This window comes from Hyla sarda, unplaced genomic scaffold, assembly GCF_029499605.1.
Source record: "Hyla sarda isolate aHylSar1 unplaced genomic scaffold, aHylSar1.hap1 scaffold_172, whole genome shotgun sequence".
Lineage (NCBI taxonomy): Eukaryota > Metazoa > Chordata > Amphibia > Anura > Hylidae > Hyla > Hyla sarda.
The window spans coordinates 424640-432024 of record NW_026608360.1 but is presented as its reverse complement, the minus strand read 5'-3'; the positions used below and the strand labels follow the sequence as shown (position 1 = coordinate 432024).

At 44.0% G+C, this 7385-nt stretch overlaps 1 non-coding gene across 1 annotated transcript; it reads left to right on the top strand.

Annotated features, from left to right (window-relative positions):
* Positions 1 to 7096: 7096 nt before the first annotated feature.
* On the top strand, positions 7097 to 7284 carry LOC130312583 (U2 spliceosomal RNA). The gene has a single exon (XR_008860693.1). It is a non-coding gene; the product is annotated as a U2 spliceosomal RNA (small nuclear RNA).
* Positions 7285 to 7385: the final 101 nt, after the last annotated feature.

Genomic DNA, 7385 nt, shown 5'->3' with positions numbered 1-7385 from the left:
TGCTGCTGCTGCAGCCAAAAAACAAAAGGTGGTGCTGCTGCTGCTTCTGCTGCTTCTGCTTGTGTCTGGCCGCTGTTGGAGCGTCCAGGCACAGGACTTCTGCTGCTGCTGACTAAATGGCCTCCTTAATTGGATCATTTGAGTAGCCAGCACACCTGTGCAGGTAGGGCATGACATGATAGACAGCTGCCTTGATAGCGGGTGGGTGCTGAATGTTCCTAATTGACAAAATAAGATTAATGCTTATGAAGAAATATAAAATCTCATCCCTTCCCCAATATCGCGCCACACCCCTACCCCTTAATTCCCTGGTTGAACTTGATGGACATATGTCTTTTTTCGACCGTACTAACTATGTAACTATGTAACATAACATGGGGGGGGGGGGGTCTCCTGGCTGTTCACACAGGTGTGTCATTGCTGTACATTGACCATGCATTGCTTCTGTGGTATTGCAAAGGCAAAGACAAATGCTTCCAGCCATCCATTGCACTAATGGATTGGTCATCAGCTGGCTGTCTATGTCCCGCATCAATATAGACCAAAGTACAGAGGGTTAGGCTATGCTATTGTGCACCTACCTGATGCATCAGAAGGTGCGAGGCCCTTGCTAAATTCTGTGCACAGACTTTGAGATCTATACTTTAGACTGTATCTAAACCTGCTCCAACATGGACTGACATTCTGGCCTACTTTCAGCCGATGCGACTTGTCTGTCGCTGAACAGTCGCTTTTTATGTATTCAGCACCTATGTATAATGTTGTAAAAATGCTCTAGAAGCTAAAGTCGCAGAAATGTCACACATATTTGGCCTGCAACTTTCTGTGCGACAAATTCAGACAGGAAAAATCAGTATAAATCCTTAGAAAATTATCCCCCAGTGTCTCCATCTGCTGGCGGTATTGAATAAGCATTGCTGCACTGATGGGGTATGCATTAGACGAAAAAAAAGAAGAAAAAGAAGAATAATACGCCCAGAAAAGAGGCGAAAAGGAGAAAAACGTAAAAAAACGTGAAAAAAAAGTAAGAGGAAGAGAAGGGAAAAAAAGGTGGAAATGGGTTTAAAAGTGATTTCGGCGGAGAAATATATATATATATATATATATATATATATATATATATATACGCGCACACACACACATATATATAAACGTATTCTCCGTTGAGATATTGCAGCCGCTGCTGTGTCCAGGCCCAGGAGCCTTAGCACTGTGCTGTGATGTCACTCAATACCACTGACATCACTAGGTGTAAACAACATCTCTCCTTTGCTGTGTATGTGACTATGGAGCTGTTTGGTGATGTCGTCTATTATGGCCTTCATAGAAGCAACAGGAGATTGTTGCATCCATCTAGAACCCTCAGAACTACAGTGCTATGATGTCACTCACTTCCACAGGCCTTGCAGAGTGTAAACAACAACAACCCAGCTTTGTTGTGTATGTAACCATAGGGATTTGTGATGTCACCTAGAACCTTCACAGCAGCGACAGCTTTATGAGGAGCATCAGCACTGCTCTGCCTGAGCAGAACCATCACCGCCATAGGTTGTCAAATAACCCGGGTTTAACCCACACAGGTAAGTCCAATGGGGTGCAGGCATGTCCTCTATGCTTACAGCTTCCCGTGGGTGTTGGTTTGATACCGTTTGGGGACAGCCAAGGAGGCATCTGCAGGCAACAAAGGTAGGTGTGTGCTTGTGTGTGTGTTTCCTATGCAGATCCTAAGCCCAGTGTCACATGCAAGTAGGAGGAGTAAGAAGGGTTCCTGGCAAATCCGGGTTATGGATTGCATTTAAAAAGGCCCCGTGGGAGTGCAATGGGCCCCTGTCTTGCTGCTTAGCAATAATGGTATGGGTTTAGGTTCTGCTGTGTGTACTGGTGGTTGACTGCCCCCCAGCCCAGAGTGTGCATGGAAAATTGTCTGGCAGCCTCCCTGACAGCAAGCAGTGATAGTGCCCATGAAGGGCACCTTGTTGGGCCCGCCCCTTTCACGGTTATCGCTTCTCGGCCTTTTGGCTAAGATCAAGTGTCTTGCCCTAAGGTATTCGGGTACCCCTCTCCTCGGCCTTGTGGGATCGCCCAGGTTTATTGCCTGGGCTTCACCCACCTGCTGCTATTGGGGAGAGGGCTTAGTCCCAGGATAACGGGAAGGTGATCATCGGAGGACGGGTCTGCCGGAGAGGATGGCTAATGCGCCGAACGCTCCTAATACAGTACGGCTGTTTATCGAGGAGGAAAAGAGGAGTGCCTACGGGATTTTGCATGTCCAGCAGAAGGTCGTGGAGGGAGTGCTGAGGATGCCGCATGCTTCCATCTTCTGTGTCCAGGTCTTTCCCAGCCAAGGATTCTTTGACGTGACCTTCTACAACCTGGATGATCTCCGTACCTGTCTCTACCGGAGTAAGGAGAATGCTTCTCACCCTGACCTACAAGGGATCCGATTCATTTCCTGCGAGGCTCGGCCTAAGAAAGTTCCAGTGGTAGTGCATATGTACAACCCTTTTGTGCGGGATGAGGAGATCCAGACCTTTCTAAGAAGGTATTGTGTGTCTGTTTCTGGTGCGGAGAGGAAAAATAACATCCTGGGGACTTTCACAGGCATGAGACGTTTTTGGGTGGAGTTTAGGCCTGCCCCCGAGGGTGGTGCTGAAGGTTTTTGTCACCCCCCGCAGAACTTTGCGATAGGGAACAACAGGGGGTTTCTGCACTACCCGGGGATGCCAAGTTTTTGCCGGGACTGTTTTTGCTTTGGTCATACCAGAGAGAACTGTACAACCGGGCAAGTTTGCAGGAACTGCCACAAGCCTGATCACCGCACTGCAGACTGTCCCGAGAAACGCAAGTGTCATTTCTGTGGTTCTTCGGATCACCTGGCTAGGAGTTGCCCCACTTACCAGTCCGGGGCACCCCGATCATATGCAATGGCTCTTCGAGGTGGGACAGTTCCTGAGGACTCCAATGCTGCCAGGGCAGGCGATGCAGAGGTTAGCGTGCTGACCAGTGAAGCAGAGTCTGCCCCTGTTTTTCCTTCCATTTCTAGGTCTGTTCCGGATGCTTTGGTGGCAGAGGGGGAGAAGGCGGAATCTGTTTCGGGGGCATCTGTTTCGGAGGCCTCTGATCCCCCAGAGGAGATGACTGTGGACAAAGAATCCTTGAAGAGAAAGATGCCGGTGGAAGAATCGGAGGATGACTGTCCGACTCCTCAGAGTCAAAGGATTGAGGACTTTCCTAGCCCGGGAAGGGAGGAGGCAGGTGGAGGGTCGTCATGTCAGATTGATTCTGACTCCTCTTTATCCTCCCTGGGCACAGGTTATTTGGAGGAATGTTCAGTCAAAAAATTGACAAAGACTCTTAAGTTTAAGGAAGGGGAGGCAAAAAATAAGGGTAGAGGTCGGGGAAAGGCTAGGCCTCCTTTTGATAATGCTTGATTTTGTATTTCCTTTTTTTCCTTCAAATGTTTGAATGAGTTTAACAATTGGTTCTCTAAATGTCCGCAGTATTAGATCTTTAGAAAGGAGATCCGCCATTTTTGATTTACTTTCTGGATATTCTTTTGATGTTTTAGGTCTCCAGGAGTGCTGCTTGGATGGGGAGCCAAATATCTCCTGGCCTTATGGGCAATCGGTATGGTCTGGTTCAATGGAACGTAATTCGGGGGTGGGGATTTTGTTCAAAAGTAATGAGTTTGTTGTTAAAAAAGTTGTCCATATTGTTCCGGGTAGGGTATTATTAGTGCATTTTATTTTCAGGGGTTTCACATATAAAGTAATTAATGTTTATGCTCCAACTGGGAGGAAGGAAAGAGGGGAGGTGTTTGAGAAATTATATTTCTTTTTGAGTGGGAGGGATGATGTGTTCCTTATAGGGGATTTCAATTGTATAATAACAGAGGGGGATAGGAGTAGTACTACGGTGGGTGGTGGGTCTGGTTTAGACAGTACTAGTAAGCAGCTTAAAGAGATTGTAAATTTATTTGGGTTAAAGGATTCCTTTGTTGCCCATAATGATGGTACTATCGGTTATACATATTTTTCTAACAATACAAGTTCGCGTATTGATTTCATTTTTGTCTCAAAACTAATGTCTGTTTCTAATTTCAGACGGAGGAGGTTACCGTTCACGGATCATGCCTGGATTGAGTGTGTGGTAAAAGGTGGTGGTGTAAGTGAGTATGGAAAGGGTGTTTGGAAGTTGAATGTGTCTTTATTGGATAATGAATGTGTATTACAAGAATATAGGGAGCGTTTTGATGGATGGGTGTTGAGGAAGGATGCATTTTATAGTGTGGTTGAGTGGTGGGAGTGGGTGAAGTTAGAGACTAAAAGGTTTTTTATTAAAAAAGGGTGTGAGAAAGGGAGGAAAGATAGAGAAGAGTATGAGAGATGGCAAAGAAGGTTAGAGTATTTGTATGAATTGAGGCGTTTGGGGATGAGTGTTGAGAAGGAGATTGAGGAAGCTCGTGGAAGTGTGAATGAGTGTCTGGAGAGGAATGGAAGGAAGATTATTGCACAGGCTAGGGTTGAAGTGAAAGAGAAGGATGAGAAATGTAGCAAATTTTTCTTTAAAAAGGCATTCAGTAAAAAAACTGAGATGATGAGTGTTTTTAAGAATGATGGGGTAGAGGTCTTTGGTAAGGATGAGGTGTTAGAGGAAGTGTGGAAGTTTTATTCTGATTTATTCACGGAGAAGGAGCGGGACGTGACTCTAGAGGAGGAATGTTTGGGATATGTGGATAAGCGTTTGGATGAAATTGATGGGTTCTTTATGGAAGAGGATGTGAGGAAGAGTGAGGTGGAGGATGCTGTGAATGGGATGAAGAAAGGAAAGGTGGCAGGGAGTGATGGTTTGCCTGTGGAATTTTATCTTGTGTTTTGGGATATGTTAGGGGATTATGTATGGGAGGTGTGTAAGGAAGTACTTAGGAGAGGGAAGTTATCTAAAAGTATGAGTGAGAGTGTGACTGTGTTATTGTTTAAAAAAGGGGATAAGAGGGATCTTAAAAATTGGAGGCCTATAGCGCTCTTGAATTGTGATTACAAAATTATTGCTAAAGTTATTGCGAATAGGTTAAAGGATGTGATTGATTGTATGGTAGGTGAGGAGCAAATGTGTGCAGTGCCTGATCGTAGGATTTCTGAATGTCTGTTAGGTCTGAGGGATGTATTGTGGGACTGTAAAACTAGGAAGCAAGGTGTGGCTGTTGTTACGGTGGATTTTGAAAAAGCGTATGATAGGGTGGTGCATGATTTATTGTTTAGGGTTTTGAGGAGGATGAATGTGCCGGACAGAATGGTGAAGTGGATTGAATGTTTGTATAGGGACATTTATAGTAAGATTCAGGTCAATGGTTTTCTGAGTAGGGAGGTGAGTATAAAATCTGGAGTGCGGCAGGGGTGTCCCCTGTCGCCAATTCTTTTTATTTGTATGATTGAGCCTTTGTTGGGGATGATTAGGAGAGATAAGGTGATGCGGGGTATAGAAATACCTGGTAGTCATGGGAAGGATATGCGAGTGATTGGTTACATGGATGATGTTACTGTTGTATGTAAGTCAATGGCAGGGGTAAGGCGTGCTAAGTTATTGATTGAGTGTTTCTGTTTAATGAGTGGGTTTAAGCTTAATGTTGGGAAGAGTGGTTGTAAATTTTTTGAGGGGTGGGGAGAGAGTGGGTTGTGCGAGTGGCCTGTGAGAGAGGGGGGTGTGGAAGTGCTTGGGGTGGTGTTTGATAATGATTTGTATGGGAAAGAAAGTTGGGAGAGGGTTTTGGGGAGGGTGGGGAATAAAATAAACTTCTGGTCTTTAAGGACTTTATCGATTGAGGGAAGGATTCTGGTTATTAAAGCTGTTATAATTCCTATTTTGCTTTATGTTAATTATGTGTTTCCTCCACCGGATAGGTGTCTGGCAAGAATTATCAGGCAGATCTTTGTTTTCTTATGGAATTCAAGGATGGAGAAATTGAGTCGTGGGAAGGTGGTGAAAAGCAGAATGCATGGTGGGAAAGGAATGATGAATGTGGAAGTTTTCCTGGCTGTGAAGTATGTCAGTTTTTGTCTCGCTGTAAGTAAGAAGGAATGTGTGTTTGGGTGCATGGTAAGGTATTTGGCTGGTAATGTGTTGTTGAAATATAAGCTAATGAAAAGGGACTTAAGGGTACCTGTAAGTTTTGAGGTTCCTTGGTTCTATCAGAGAATAGGGCGGTGTGTCAGGAAAAATAATCTGGAATGTGTGACTGAATGGAATGATAGTAAGAAGGTGATGAAAGTGTTGGAGCAGAGAGAAACAGTGGAATGTGTGGGAGGTCTGTCTGAGAAGGATTGTAAGGTAGTGTGGAAAAATGTCAGTCACAAGGAACTGACAAATAAACAAAAGGACTTGTCTTGGATGTTAGCTCATGGGTGTCTGCCAACAAGGGAATTTCAGAGGAGAAGGAGATTGGTAGACAGTGAAGTGTGTCCCAGGGATGGTTGCGGTGGATGTGAGAATTATGTACATGTGTTTTGGGAGTGTGGTTATGCGAAGTCTGTGTGGAGAAAAATGTCTGGTCTAATTAAAAATCTTACTGGAATTGAAATCTTATCCTTTAATATGATGATGTTTGGTTTGTGTGCAGTGGAGAGAGAGAAGGCAAGAGTGTTATGGTTCATAGTAAATTGTGTAAAAGAGGTTCTGTGGGATGTAAGGAATATTAGGATTTTCAATCAAACTGAAGTAAGTGTGAAGGAGTGTCTGGGCATGATCCGTGGTAAAATTTACCTTTACGTATTATGTGATAGGAAAAACTATGGTTCTGATGATGCAGAGGGGATCTGGAAACACAAAAAATGGAAGCACTGGTTATGATTGTATTCTTATTTGTCTTTCTTTTTCTTTTCTTACAGATTATATCTTGATATGAAGGGACAGTTGGAGGGACAGAATCCGCTGCAATTTATTTTTTCTGAGGGAAAGTCATGAAGGGAAAGCTTTTTGTTATATGTACATGTAAAGACATGCTTCCTGTATATATTGTATATGTCAAATATGTGTTATTCATGTGTTTTCAGATGAATATGTAATTTTGTGAATGATTTACTTGGTTATGTATTGTATATTTCCTTTTCAATAAAAAAAAAAAAAAAAAAAAAATCTGTTCTTATCAGTTTAATATCTGATACGTCCCCTATCTGGGGACCATATATTAAATGGATTTTTGAGAACGGGGGCCGATTTTGAAGCTTGCTTCCGTCACCCTATGCATTGACCCGATATGGCAGTATCTTCGGGTACAGTGCACCACCCCCTTACAGGGTTAAAAAGAAAGATTCCTACTTTCATTGCTACCTGCTTGCTGGCTAGCCAGCTAGCCAGCCCTGTGGGCCTTGCTGCTGCTGCAGCCAAAA